The following is a 12,217-nucleotide window of genomic DNA, read 5'->3' as shown; positions in this document are numbered from 1 at the left end:
CCAATGATTCCTTGTATTGACTGACGTTCTTACGTGATCAGGAATATGCCTTTTATTGGATTGCGTTTTGACGAGATCAAGGATGCGCCTTTTTTTTTGGGCGTTCTTACGTGATCAATAATGTGCCTTTCATTGGATGGCGTTCTTACGTGATCAAGGAAGCGCCATGTTAAGACGGCACATGTAAAGGTAAAAAAACGTCTGATTGGATTACGTAGTCCCGCAATATTTGTGCACGTTAAAAACGTTTGTGACTGCATCCAATTTTAAAAAGCTTGCGAATATGTATTATTTGCATCATGTTACATTGTTGACCCGTAGCTGATAAAGACCACCACATTCTCTTTTGCTGTATGTCTGGTTGAATCAACGAACGAAAGAAAAATGTTTTCATGCATAGGATATTTCTAGGCAAGTGCAAATCTCTACAGTCCATGTTTAATATGTTTGTCAACAATATGTTCCTTTTTCTGAAAAAATTAATGTTGTGTTTAATGTTGAATATATCTAATTAATAAATAAGCGCTATTGTGTTTGAATAAAGTAATCAATATGCATTTATCTTTATCATATGCTAAATATATGATGCCGACTTCTTCTAAATGTAATTTCGTTGTATATTTTATTAAAGGTTCATTAGACACTCACATTATAAATCAAAAGCTTGGATTTTGTCTCTAGTTAGATAGTCCATTGTTTAACCAATACGTTTATTTTTTCTTCTGTTCTAAGAAAATGTAAGTAATTTTCTTACTCCTCGCAAAGCCTCTGAGTTTCATGTGAGTACATTCTCCAGCTTTCTCCAGTTTGTGTAAAGGGTCTTTTCATATGTTAATGATGGGGTATTGTGTTGTTTTACGGTTGTAATGGGGGTTTCGTCTATATTTTCAATATAGCTAACCCTATTTTATTTTCAAGTGTTTGAAGCTTTTTAATATTGATATCAGTATATGTTAATCTTGTTGTTTGTAGTAGTGTCTATTACATACAGTTATGTTAAAAATATAGGATACTGTCCCTTGAATGCAAATGTTGTTTTTTGTATCATGTATGAGATCCACATAGTTTAATCTTCAAATATATTATTGTTAGCATTTTTTCACCCCCCCCCCACTCCTAAAAGGACTTTAAACCATATTCATTGTTAAATAAAAATGTCTTTACAATAAAATATTAACACAATAATGTCTCTTAAAGAAAATAGACTTTATTTAACACGTCAATATAAATGTGATTTCAAATTTTTTTTATTTGACAAAGTACATGTAGATATACCAACAAGCTTAAAATATGTGTTAGCATATGTATTGTTGTTAAAGGGACAGTTTAGAAAATATATAATGTTTGTCATTATTCTAAAAGTCAATTCTGTAATATCAAGGATATCAAATGTTTCTCAACAATTGAACATTTGTCTGGGTTTATTTAAATTTGCTATCTAAACTTATGAGGTTGGTGTGCTCATTTCTTCGATCTTGAAGAGTGCTTGTAATCATTATACAATTTGAGCACTAGAGGGCATTTAGATAGCATTTGTATATGTAAAACCTTGTGCTCATACAGCATATTATTGACCATGTATTGATCATTGATATCTAAAATGTTGTTATGTCAGAACAACAAATAAGTGGTCATTTTTCATAGTCATAGATACAAGGGTAAGCACATAAGTCACACATGTATTTCTCCATGTTTTGTTGTTTCCAACTTTATAATGCGTAATACAGTGTTTTCTTTGTAATCAATAATTTTCTGACTGTCCCTTTAAGCTGTGTTATTGGCATTCAAACAGTAATATGCCATCATGGAAAATTGTTATGGTAATTTAGTTAGCGATTCGGGAAACAGTTTGGACATCACATCACAGAAACCAATCAATATCATGAACAAGGATAGGTATGTGATGATGTGGTTTTCACACACTTATAACCCACACTCTGCAAACAATCTGCCTCCATGGACCCGGTCCCATAGAAGTCGATTATATACAGAGTGTGGTCCACAAGTGTATGAAAACCACATCATCACATACCTATCCATTACACATTAAATTAAAAAAAGCAGTGAAGATGAAAAAAATACTTACTTCCTCTTCCTTCCCCTCTTCCCACGGGGCTAAGGCTCTGGGAGAGGCAACTGCCGACTCCGAAGAGTCCTCCTTGGAGCTGTTGTGGGAGGAGTGGAAGGAAGAGTACTGGGACGACCAAGGTGAGGAGTAGATGGCTGGGGAGGAGAAGATGGATGAGGAGGAGAAGATGGCTGAGGAGGATGAGTAGATGGCTGAGGAGGAGGAGGAGTAGATGGCTGAGGAGGAGTAGATGGCTGAGGAGGATGAGATGGGCCGGCAGGAGGAGATGGCCCAGCAGCAAGAGGCCCAGCAACAAGAGGCACAGCAACAGGAGGTAGACCAGAATGCGCCTCCCGGAAAAAAGTGAACATTTCTTGATGAAGCTGAAATATTCTTGTTTGGCCTTCTTCTATTCGATTCAGTATGTTGATGATTTCATTTTGTCCTTGAATAATCTGATTTTGGCCATCAAGTATTCTGTGTCGTCCTTCTATATTTTCTATCCGGGAGGTACGCATCTGGTCTATGTACTCCAGTAGAACCCGCACCTCCGCTATTTCCTCTTGTTGTGCATGTTGAACCCGTGCACGGCGGAGTGCGGTTCTTTGAGGGACCTCGGGTTCCGCGGGTTCCGCGGGTTCCTCCTGTGCTTCCGGGGCCTCTTGATCATCTCCCGTGCGCTGTTCGTCACGGGGGGCCTCTTCCCTCCGAAGTGGAAATTCCTCACCACCACTCTCATCCCGGGGAGATGCAGGAGGCTGTGCTGCCTCGTCCCCAGACTCTGTATAAAAAAAAATAAAATTAAAAAAAAAATGTATATATTAGCATATTTGCAAATAAAGGTTTAAATGACTTAGCTTACGATACAATTACAAATGCAGAATCATTAATCCACTTTGAAATCTAACAAACAATCAATACGATTTCCGCTTTTTCTAAACCGTGTTTGTGATATCTGTGGTCAATGTGAATGTTTTTGCGTTTTTTTTCAGTCTGTTTAAATGCACACCTAACCTATAGCCTAGATACTGATGTAACCGCAAAGTAATAGAATGCGTGTAAACAACGTTATAGCATTAATCTGATCCTTAACACATGAAACCCAATGTTTTATCTTTCATGATTTAGAAGCATACATTTTGTATCAACTTTCGAATGTACTTTTCTTATCTAATTCGCTTAATTCTCTGGATATTCTTTGATGAAAAGCATATCTAAATATGCTTATAAGATGCTGATTGTTAGCTGAATATAGCTGCCTCCTGTGATTGTTTCACCGTGTGCATGGCTATTTCTTCATTAAAATATATCTCAAGAATGAATCAAATTAGGTAATATAAGTACATTTGAATGTTTTGTCAAATTGTATTCGCTACCTCAATCATGAAAGTAAATGTTTGCGTATAGTGTCCCTTGAAATACATTTGTATGTGAAATTATTGTTCAATAAGCTTACCGTCAGATGAGAGTGGCAGGTTCCCGGTATCGATTCCTCCGATACCGACTACTTCCACCTCGGAGATGCTGGGCCGCAACATTTCCTCCCATCGGCAGTACTCCATTTCAATGGCAGGGCCGCCACCGGTCCCTGCGGCATGTCGGGCCTCCAGGCTTAACTTTTTTTTCAGTTCAAGTTTACAGTCCCGGTACCGATGTTTGATAGAATCCATATCGCGGTTCCGGCCACCCACTGCATTGACTGCATTCCTGATCTCGTTCCAGAGCCTCCTCCTGTCAGTCGGGGTGGTCTTTTGGTGCTGCAGCATCCTATGCCTGGCCATATAGGCCTCTACGAGGGCCTCCTTCTCCTCCATCGAAAACCTCGCCTCCCTAGTCGCCTTGGCCTTCCCCTGTGATGATGCCCTCTGTTTCCCGGACTGTGAAGCCCTACTCTGACCGCCACTGGGCCCAGCCACTTGGTCATCTTGAACCAAGTGGCTGGGTCCACCCACCGCTTCCTGCCCCCCTTCCTGCTCTGTTCCTCTCCCCCTCCCTCTACTCCCCCCTCTACCTGTCCCCTGCCTGGCCTCCATCTCTTCCCTAAACTAAACCCCAAATAATCAAACAAAAAGTGAGTGTGATGAAATTAAAGGGGGTCAAAATAAAGAACAAAAAAGACAAAAAAGGTGCTTAAAGTGTGAGAGGGATGTAAAAAACAAAGAGGGTAAGGAGTATTTAAATAAACGAAAAGAATAAGACTAAAAGGAGGATATGTAAACTAAATGTAACTAGGGGATGGGTATGGGATGGGTATGGGGTATGGGATAAGAGTAAATGGGATGAAAGGGAATGGGACTACAAGGAATGGGGTATGGAGTGTAGTATGAGGGGGAAGGGGGTATGGAGTGTATGTAGTGTTATTGATAAGTGTATGTATGTATTGAATGTGTTTGCGTGTAAATGTGTTAAGTGTACAGAAAAATCACTCGCTCGCTAACTCACACTACTTCTAATTCTCACTAACAAACACTCCCACTAACGCTCAATAACTACCACTAACTGACGCTCCCACTAACAACTCTCACTAATAACTCCCACTAACTCACTCACGCTCCCACTAACAGACTCTCTCCCACTCCCACTAACTACCACTAACTCACTCACTCTCTCACGCTAACACTACCAACTGACTCTCTCACGCTAACACTAACTCTCAAAAATTCTCAAACTCTCTATTCTTAAACCTCCAATCTCCAAAGACCCAACAGCAACACAGTCAAAGAAGCCATGCTTGTGTGGTGCTTATATACCCTGTGTAAATGTTTAATGATGTACCTATTTGCGTTGTAAATAGTGTTCAGGTGTGCTTTATTAGCAATTAATATTAGTGCAATGTGTATTAGGTGTGTGAATTTGCGCATGCTCATTTTGAGTTGGTATTTGTGGAATGTGTAGAATGCGATGATGTCATAGTGGTCGTTTTCTCTAACATTGTCCAATAGTATTCTTTTTAAATGTGATTTTGCGATGGTGTGTTCTTTGTGAAGTGTTGTATATGTATGTTTGTCATAATATATAGTGATATTGAATACGATCTTTTTTCTAGTGTATGTATTTCATTTTTAATCCTTGTTGTTATTTAGCGATTTTCCGCATCTTAAAGTATATGCGTATTCCCCGTATAAAATTTTATTAAAACATCCCCCGCTTGTGAATGTGTAATGCTTGTGTGCTTTGTTGATTGATTGTTGTTGTGACATTTGCGGCGTGTTATTGTTGTGCATGATGTGGTATGCGTCATATGACCGAGCTGTACGTATTCTCGCGAGATCGAGTGTTACGTGAAAAAAGCAAATTTTTGCCTTTCCCATTGATCTCTATGGGAGACTGTCTTACGCGGGTGACATACACGCGTTAGGAGCATCGTTAGATGGTCTTATTTTAACTCTAAATACCGGAGTCAAACAATGACGTGCGTTAGACATAAACACGCGTGGCGTTAACAGCCCTTTTACCGCCGAACTCCAAATCTAGGCCATAGTGTTATATAGCTCATGTTCTGTGTATACATCTTACTGTATATAGTGTTATATAGCTCATGCTCTGTGTATACATATTACTGTATATAGTGTTATATAGTTCATGCTCTGTGTATACATCTTACTGTATATAGTGTTATATAGCTCATGCTCTGTGTATACATCTAACTGTATATAGCGTTATATAGCTCATGCTCTGTGTATACATCTTACTGTATATAGTGTTATATAGTTCATGCTCTGTGTTTATATCTTACTGTATATAGTGTTATATAGTTCATGCTCTGTGTTTATATCTTACTGTATATAGTGTTATATAGTTCATGCTCTGTGTTTATATCTTACTGTATATAGTGTTATATAGTTCATGCTCTGTGTTTATATCTTACTGTATATAGTGTTATATCGTTCATGATCTGTGTATCCATCTTACTGTATATTGTGTTATATAGCTCAGGCTCTGTGTATCCATCTTACCCTATATAGTGTTATATAGCTCAGGCTCTGTGTATACATCTTACCGTATATAGTGTTATATAGCTAATGTTCTGTGTATACATCTTACTGTATATAGTGTTATATAGCTCATGCTCTGTGTATACATCTTACTGTATATAGTGTTATATAGTTCATGCTCTGTGTTTATATCTTACTGTATATAGTGTTATATAGCTCATGCTCTGTGTATACATCCTACCGTATATAGTGTTATATAGCTCATGCTCTGTGTATCCATCTTACCCTATATAGTGTTATATAACTCAGGCTCTGTGTATCCATCTTACCCTATATAGTGTTATATAGCTCAGGCTCTGTGTATACATCTTACCGTATATAGTGTTATATACCTCATGTTCTGTGTATACATCTTACTGTATATAGTGTTATAGAGCTCATGCTCTGTGTATACATCTTACTGTATATAGTGTTATATAGTTCATGCTCTGTGTTTATATCTTACTGTATATAGTGTTATATAGCTCATGCTCTGTGTATACATATTACCATATATAGTGTTATATAGTTCATGCTCTGTGTTTACATCTTACTGTATATAGTGTTATATAGCTCATGCTCTGTATATACATATTACTGTATATAGTGTTATATAGCTCATGTTCTGTGTATACATCTTACTGTATATAGTGTTATATTGCTCATGTTCTGTGTATACACCTTACCTTATATAGTGTTATATAGCCCATGCTCTGTGTATACATCTTACCATATATAGTGTTATATAACTCATGCTCTGTGTATACATCTTACCTTATATAGTGTTATATATCTCATGCTCTGTATATACATCTTACCATATACATAGTGTTATATAGCTCATGTTCTGTGTATACATATTACCGTATATAGTGTTATATAGCTCATGCTCTGTGTATACAGTGTACCTTATATAGTGTTATATAGTTCATGCTCTGTGTTTACATCTTACTGTATATAGTGTTATATAGTTTATGCTCTGTGTATAAATCTTACCGTATATAGTGTTATATAGCTCATGCTCTGTGTATCCATCTTACCGTATATACTGTTATATAGCTCATGCTCTGTGTATCCATATTACCGTATATAGTGTTATATAGCTCATGCTCTGTGTATACATCTTACCGTATATAGTGTTATATAGCTCATGCTCTGTGTATACATCTTACCGTATATAGTGTTTTATAGCTCATGCCCTGTGTATCCATCCTACCGCATATAGTGTTATATAGCCCATGCTCTGTGTACCCATCTTACCGTATATAGTGTTATAGAGCTCATGCTCTGCGTATCCATCTTACTGTATATAGTGTTATATAGTTCATGCTCTGTGTATACATCCTACCGCATATAGTGTTCTATAGCTCATGATCTGTGTATCCATCTTACCGTATATAGTGTTCTATAACTCATGCTCTGTGTATCCATCTTACCGTATATAGTGTTATATAGCTCATGCTCTGTGTATACATATTACCGTATATAGTGTTATATAGCTCATGCTCTGTGTATACAGATTACCGCATATAGTGTTATATAGCTCATGCTCTGTGTATCCATCTTACCGTATATACTGTTATATAGCTCATGCTCTGTGTATCCATCTTACCGTATATAGTGTTATATAGCTCATGCTCAGTGTATACATATTACCATATATAGTGTTATATAGTTCATGCTCTGTGTTTATATCTTACTGTATATAGTGTTATATAGCTCATGCTCTGTGTATCCATCTTACTGTATATAGTGTTATATAGTTCATGCTCTGTGTTTATATCTTACTGTATATAGTGTTATATAGCTCATGCTCTGTGTATACATATTACTGTATATAGTGTTTTATAGCTCATGCTCTGCGTATACATCTTACTGTATATAGTGTTATATAGTTCCTGCTCTCTGTATACATATTACTGTATATAGTGTTATAGAGCTCATGTTCTGTGTATACATCTTACTGTATATAGTGTTATATAACTCATGCTCTGTGTATACATCTTACTGTATATAGTGTTATATAGTTCATGCTCTGTGTTTATATCTTACTGTATATAGTGTTATATAGCTCATGCTCTGTGTATACATCTTACTGTATATAGCGTTATATAGCTCATGCTCTGTGTATACATATTACTGTATATAGTGTTTTATAGCTCATGCTCTGCGTATACATTTTACTGTATATAGTGTTATATAGCTCATGCTCTGTGTATACATATTACTGTATATAGTGTTTTATAGCTCATGCTCTGCGTATACATATTACTGTATATAGTGTTTTATAGTTCATGCTCTGCGTATACATCTTACTGTATATAGTGTTATATAGATCATGCTCTGTGTATACATCTTACTGTATATAGTGTTATATAGCTCATGCTCTGTGTATACATCTTACTGTATATAGTGTTATATAGCTCATGCTCCGTGTATACATCTTACTGTATATAGTGTTATATAGCTCATGTTCTGTGTATACATATTACCATATATACTGTTATATAGCTCATGCTCTGTGTATACAGTGTACCTTATATAGTGTTATATAGTTCATGCTCTGTGTTTACATCTTACTGTATATAGTGTTATATAGTTTATGCTCTGTGTATATATCTTACCGTATATAGTGTTATATAGCTCATGCTCTGTGTATCCATCTTACCGTATATAGTGTTATATAGCTCATGCTCTGTGTATCCATATTACCGTATATAGTGTTATATAGCTCATGCTCTGTGTATACATCTTACCGTATATAGTGTTATATAGCTCATGCTCTGTGTATACATCTTACCGTATATAGTGTTTTATAGCTCATGCCCTGTGTCTCCATCCTACCGCATATAGTGTTATATAGCTCATGCTCTGTGTACCCATCTTACAATATATAGTGTTATAGAGCTCATGCTCTGCGTATCCATCTTACTGTATATAGTGTTATATAGTTCATGCTCTGTGTATACATCCTACCGCATATAGTGTTCTATAGCTCATGCTCTGTGTATCCATCTTACCGTATATAGTGTTCTATAACTCATGCTCTGTGTATCCATCTTACCGTATATAGTGTTATATAGCTCATGCTCTGTGTATACATATTACCGTATATAGTGTTATATAGCTCATGCTCTGTGTATACATATTACCGCATATAGTGTTATATAGCTCATGCTCTGTGTATCCATCTTACTGTATATACTGTTATATAGCTCATGCTCTGTGTATCCATCTTACCGTATATAGTGTTATATAGCTCATGCTCTGTGTATACATTTTACCATATATAGTGTTATATAGTTCGTGCTCTGTGTTTATATCTTACTGTATATAGTGTTATATAGCTCATGCTCTGTGTATACATCTTACTGTATATAGTGTTATATAGTTCATGCTCTGTGTTTATATCTTACTGTATATAGTGTTATATAGCTCATGCTCTGTGTATACATATTACTGTATATAGTGTTTTATAGCTCATGCTCTGCGTATACATCTTACTGTATATAGTGTTATATAGTTCCTGCTCTCTGTATACATCTTACTGTATATAGTGTTATAGAGCTCATGTTCTGTGTATACATCTTACTGTATATAGTGTTATATAACTCATGCTCTGTGTATACATCTTACTGTATATAGTGTTATATAGTTCATGCTCTGTGTTTATATCTTACTGTATATAGTGTTATATAGCTCATGCTCTGTGTATACATCTTACTGTATATAGCGTTATATAGCTCATGCTCTGTGTATACATATTACTGTATATAGTGTTTTATAGCTCATGCTCTGCGTATACATCTTACTGTATATAGTGTTATATAGCTCATGCTCTGTGTATACATATTACTGTATATAGTGTTTTATAGCTCATGCTCTGCGTATACATATTACTGTATATAGTGTTTTATAGCTCATGCTCTGCGTATACATCTTACTGTATATAGTGTTATATAGATCATGCTCTGTGTATACATCTTACTGTATATAGTGTTATATAGCTCATGCTCTGTGTATACATCTTACTGTATATAGTGTTATATAGCTCATGCTCCGTGTATACATCTTACTGTATATAGTGTTATATAGCTCATGCTCTGTGTATACATCCTACCGTATATAGTGTTATATAGCGCATGCTCTGTGTATACACCTTACCTTATATAGTGTTATATAGCTCATGCTCTGTGTATACATATTACCGTATATAGTGTTATATAGCTCATGCTCTGTGTATACATCTTATTGTATATAGTGTTATATAGCTCATGCTCTGTGTATCCATCTTACCGTATATAGTATTATATAGCTCATGCTGTATGTATACATATTACTGTATATAGTGTTATATAGCTTATGCTCTGTGTATACATCTTACTGTATATAGCATTATATAGCTCATGCTCTGTGTATACATCTTACTGTATATAGTGTTATATAGCTCATGATCTGTGTATCCATCTTACCGTATATAGTGTTATATAGCTCATGCTCTGTGTATCCATCTTACTGTATATAGTGTTATATAGCTCATGCTCTATGTATACATATTACTGTATATAGTGTTATATAGCTCATGCTCTGTGTATACATCTTACTGTATATAGTGTTATATAGCTCATGCTCTGTGTATACATCTTACTGTATATAGTGTAATATAGCTCATGCTCTGTGTATACATATTACTGTATATAGTGTTATATAGCTCATGCTCTGTGTATACATCTTACTGTATATAGCGTTATATAGCTCATGCTCTGTGTATACATATTACTGTATATAGTGTTATATAGTTCATGCTCTGTGTTTATATCTTACTGTATATAGTGTTATATAGTTCATGCTCTGTGTATACATATTACTGTATATAGTGTTATATAGTTCATGCTCTGTTTTTATATCTTACTGTATATAGTGTTATATAGTTCATGCTCTGTGTATACATATTACTGTATATAGTGTTATATAGTTCATGCTCTTTGTTTATATCTTACTGTATATAGTGTTATATAGTTCATGCTCTGTGTTTATATCTTACCGTATATAGTGTTATATAGCTCATGCTCTGTGTATACATATTACCGTATCTACGGCTAGATTTGGAGTTTGGCGGTAAAAGGGCTGTTAACGCTCCGCGGGTTTTTTTCTGGCCGCACCATAAATTTAACTCTGGTATCGAGAGTTCAAACAAATGCTGCGTTAGGCTCCAAAAAAGGAGCGTAGAGCATTTTTACCGCAAATACAACTCTCGATACCAGAGTTGCTTACGGACGCGGCCGGCCTCAAAAACGTGCTCGTGCACGATTCTCCCATAGGAAACAATGGGGCTGTTTGAGCTGAAAAAAAACCTAACACCTGCAAAAAAGCAGCGTTCAGCTCCTAACGCAGCCCCATTGTTTCCTATGGGGAAACACTTCCTACGTCTGCACCTAACACTCTAACATGTACCCCGAGTCTAAACACCCCTAGCCTTACACTTATTAACCCCTAATCTGCCGCCCCCGCTATCGTTGACTCCTGCATTACACTTTTAACCCCTAATCTGCCGCTCCGTAAACCGCCGCCACCTACGTTATCCCTATGTACCCCTAATCTGCTGCCCTAACATCGCCGACCCCTATGTTATATTTATTAACCCCTAATCTGCCCCCCACAACGTCGCCGACACCTACCTACACTTATTAACCCCTAATCTGCCGACCGGACCTGAGCGCTACTATAATAAAGTTATTAACCCCTAATCCGCCTCACTAACCCTATCATAAATAGTATTAACCCCTAATCTGCCCTCCCTAACATCGCCGACACCTAACTTCAATTATTAACCCCTAATCTGCCGACCGGACCTCACCGCTATTCTAATAAATGTATTAACCCCTAAAGCTAAGTCTAACCCTAACACTAACACCCCCCTAAGTTAAATATAATTTTTATCTAACGAAATAAATTAACTCTTATTAAATAAATGATTCCTATTTAAAGCTAAATACTTACCTGTAAAATAAATCCTAATATAGCTACAATATAAATTACATTTATATTGTAGCTATTTTAGGATTAATATTTATTTTACAGGTAACTTTGTATTTATTTTAACCAGGTACAATAGCTATTAAATAGTTAAGAACTATTTAATAGTTACCTAGTTAAAATAATTACAAATTTACCT

The sequence above is a fragment of the Bombina bombina genome, chromosome 3 (assembly GCF_027579735.1).
Source record: "Bombina bombina isolate aBomBom1 chromosome 3, aBomBom1.pri, whole genome shotgun sequence".
Taxonomy (NCBI): domain Eukaryota; kingdom Metazoa; phylum Chordata; class Amphibia; order Anura; family Bombinatoridae; genus Bombina; species Bombina bombina.
This window is presented reverse-complemented; position numbering follows the sequence as displayed.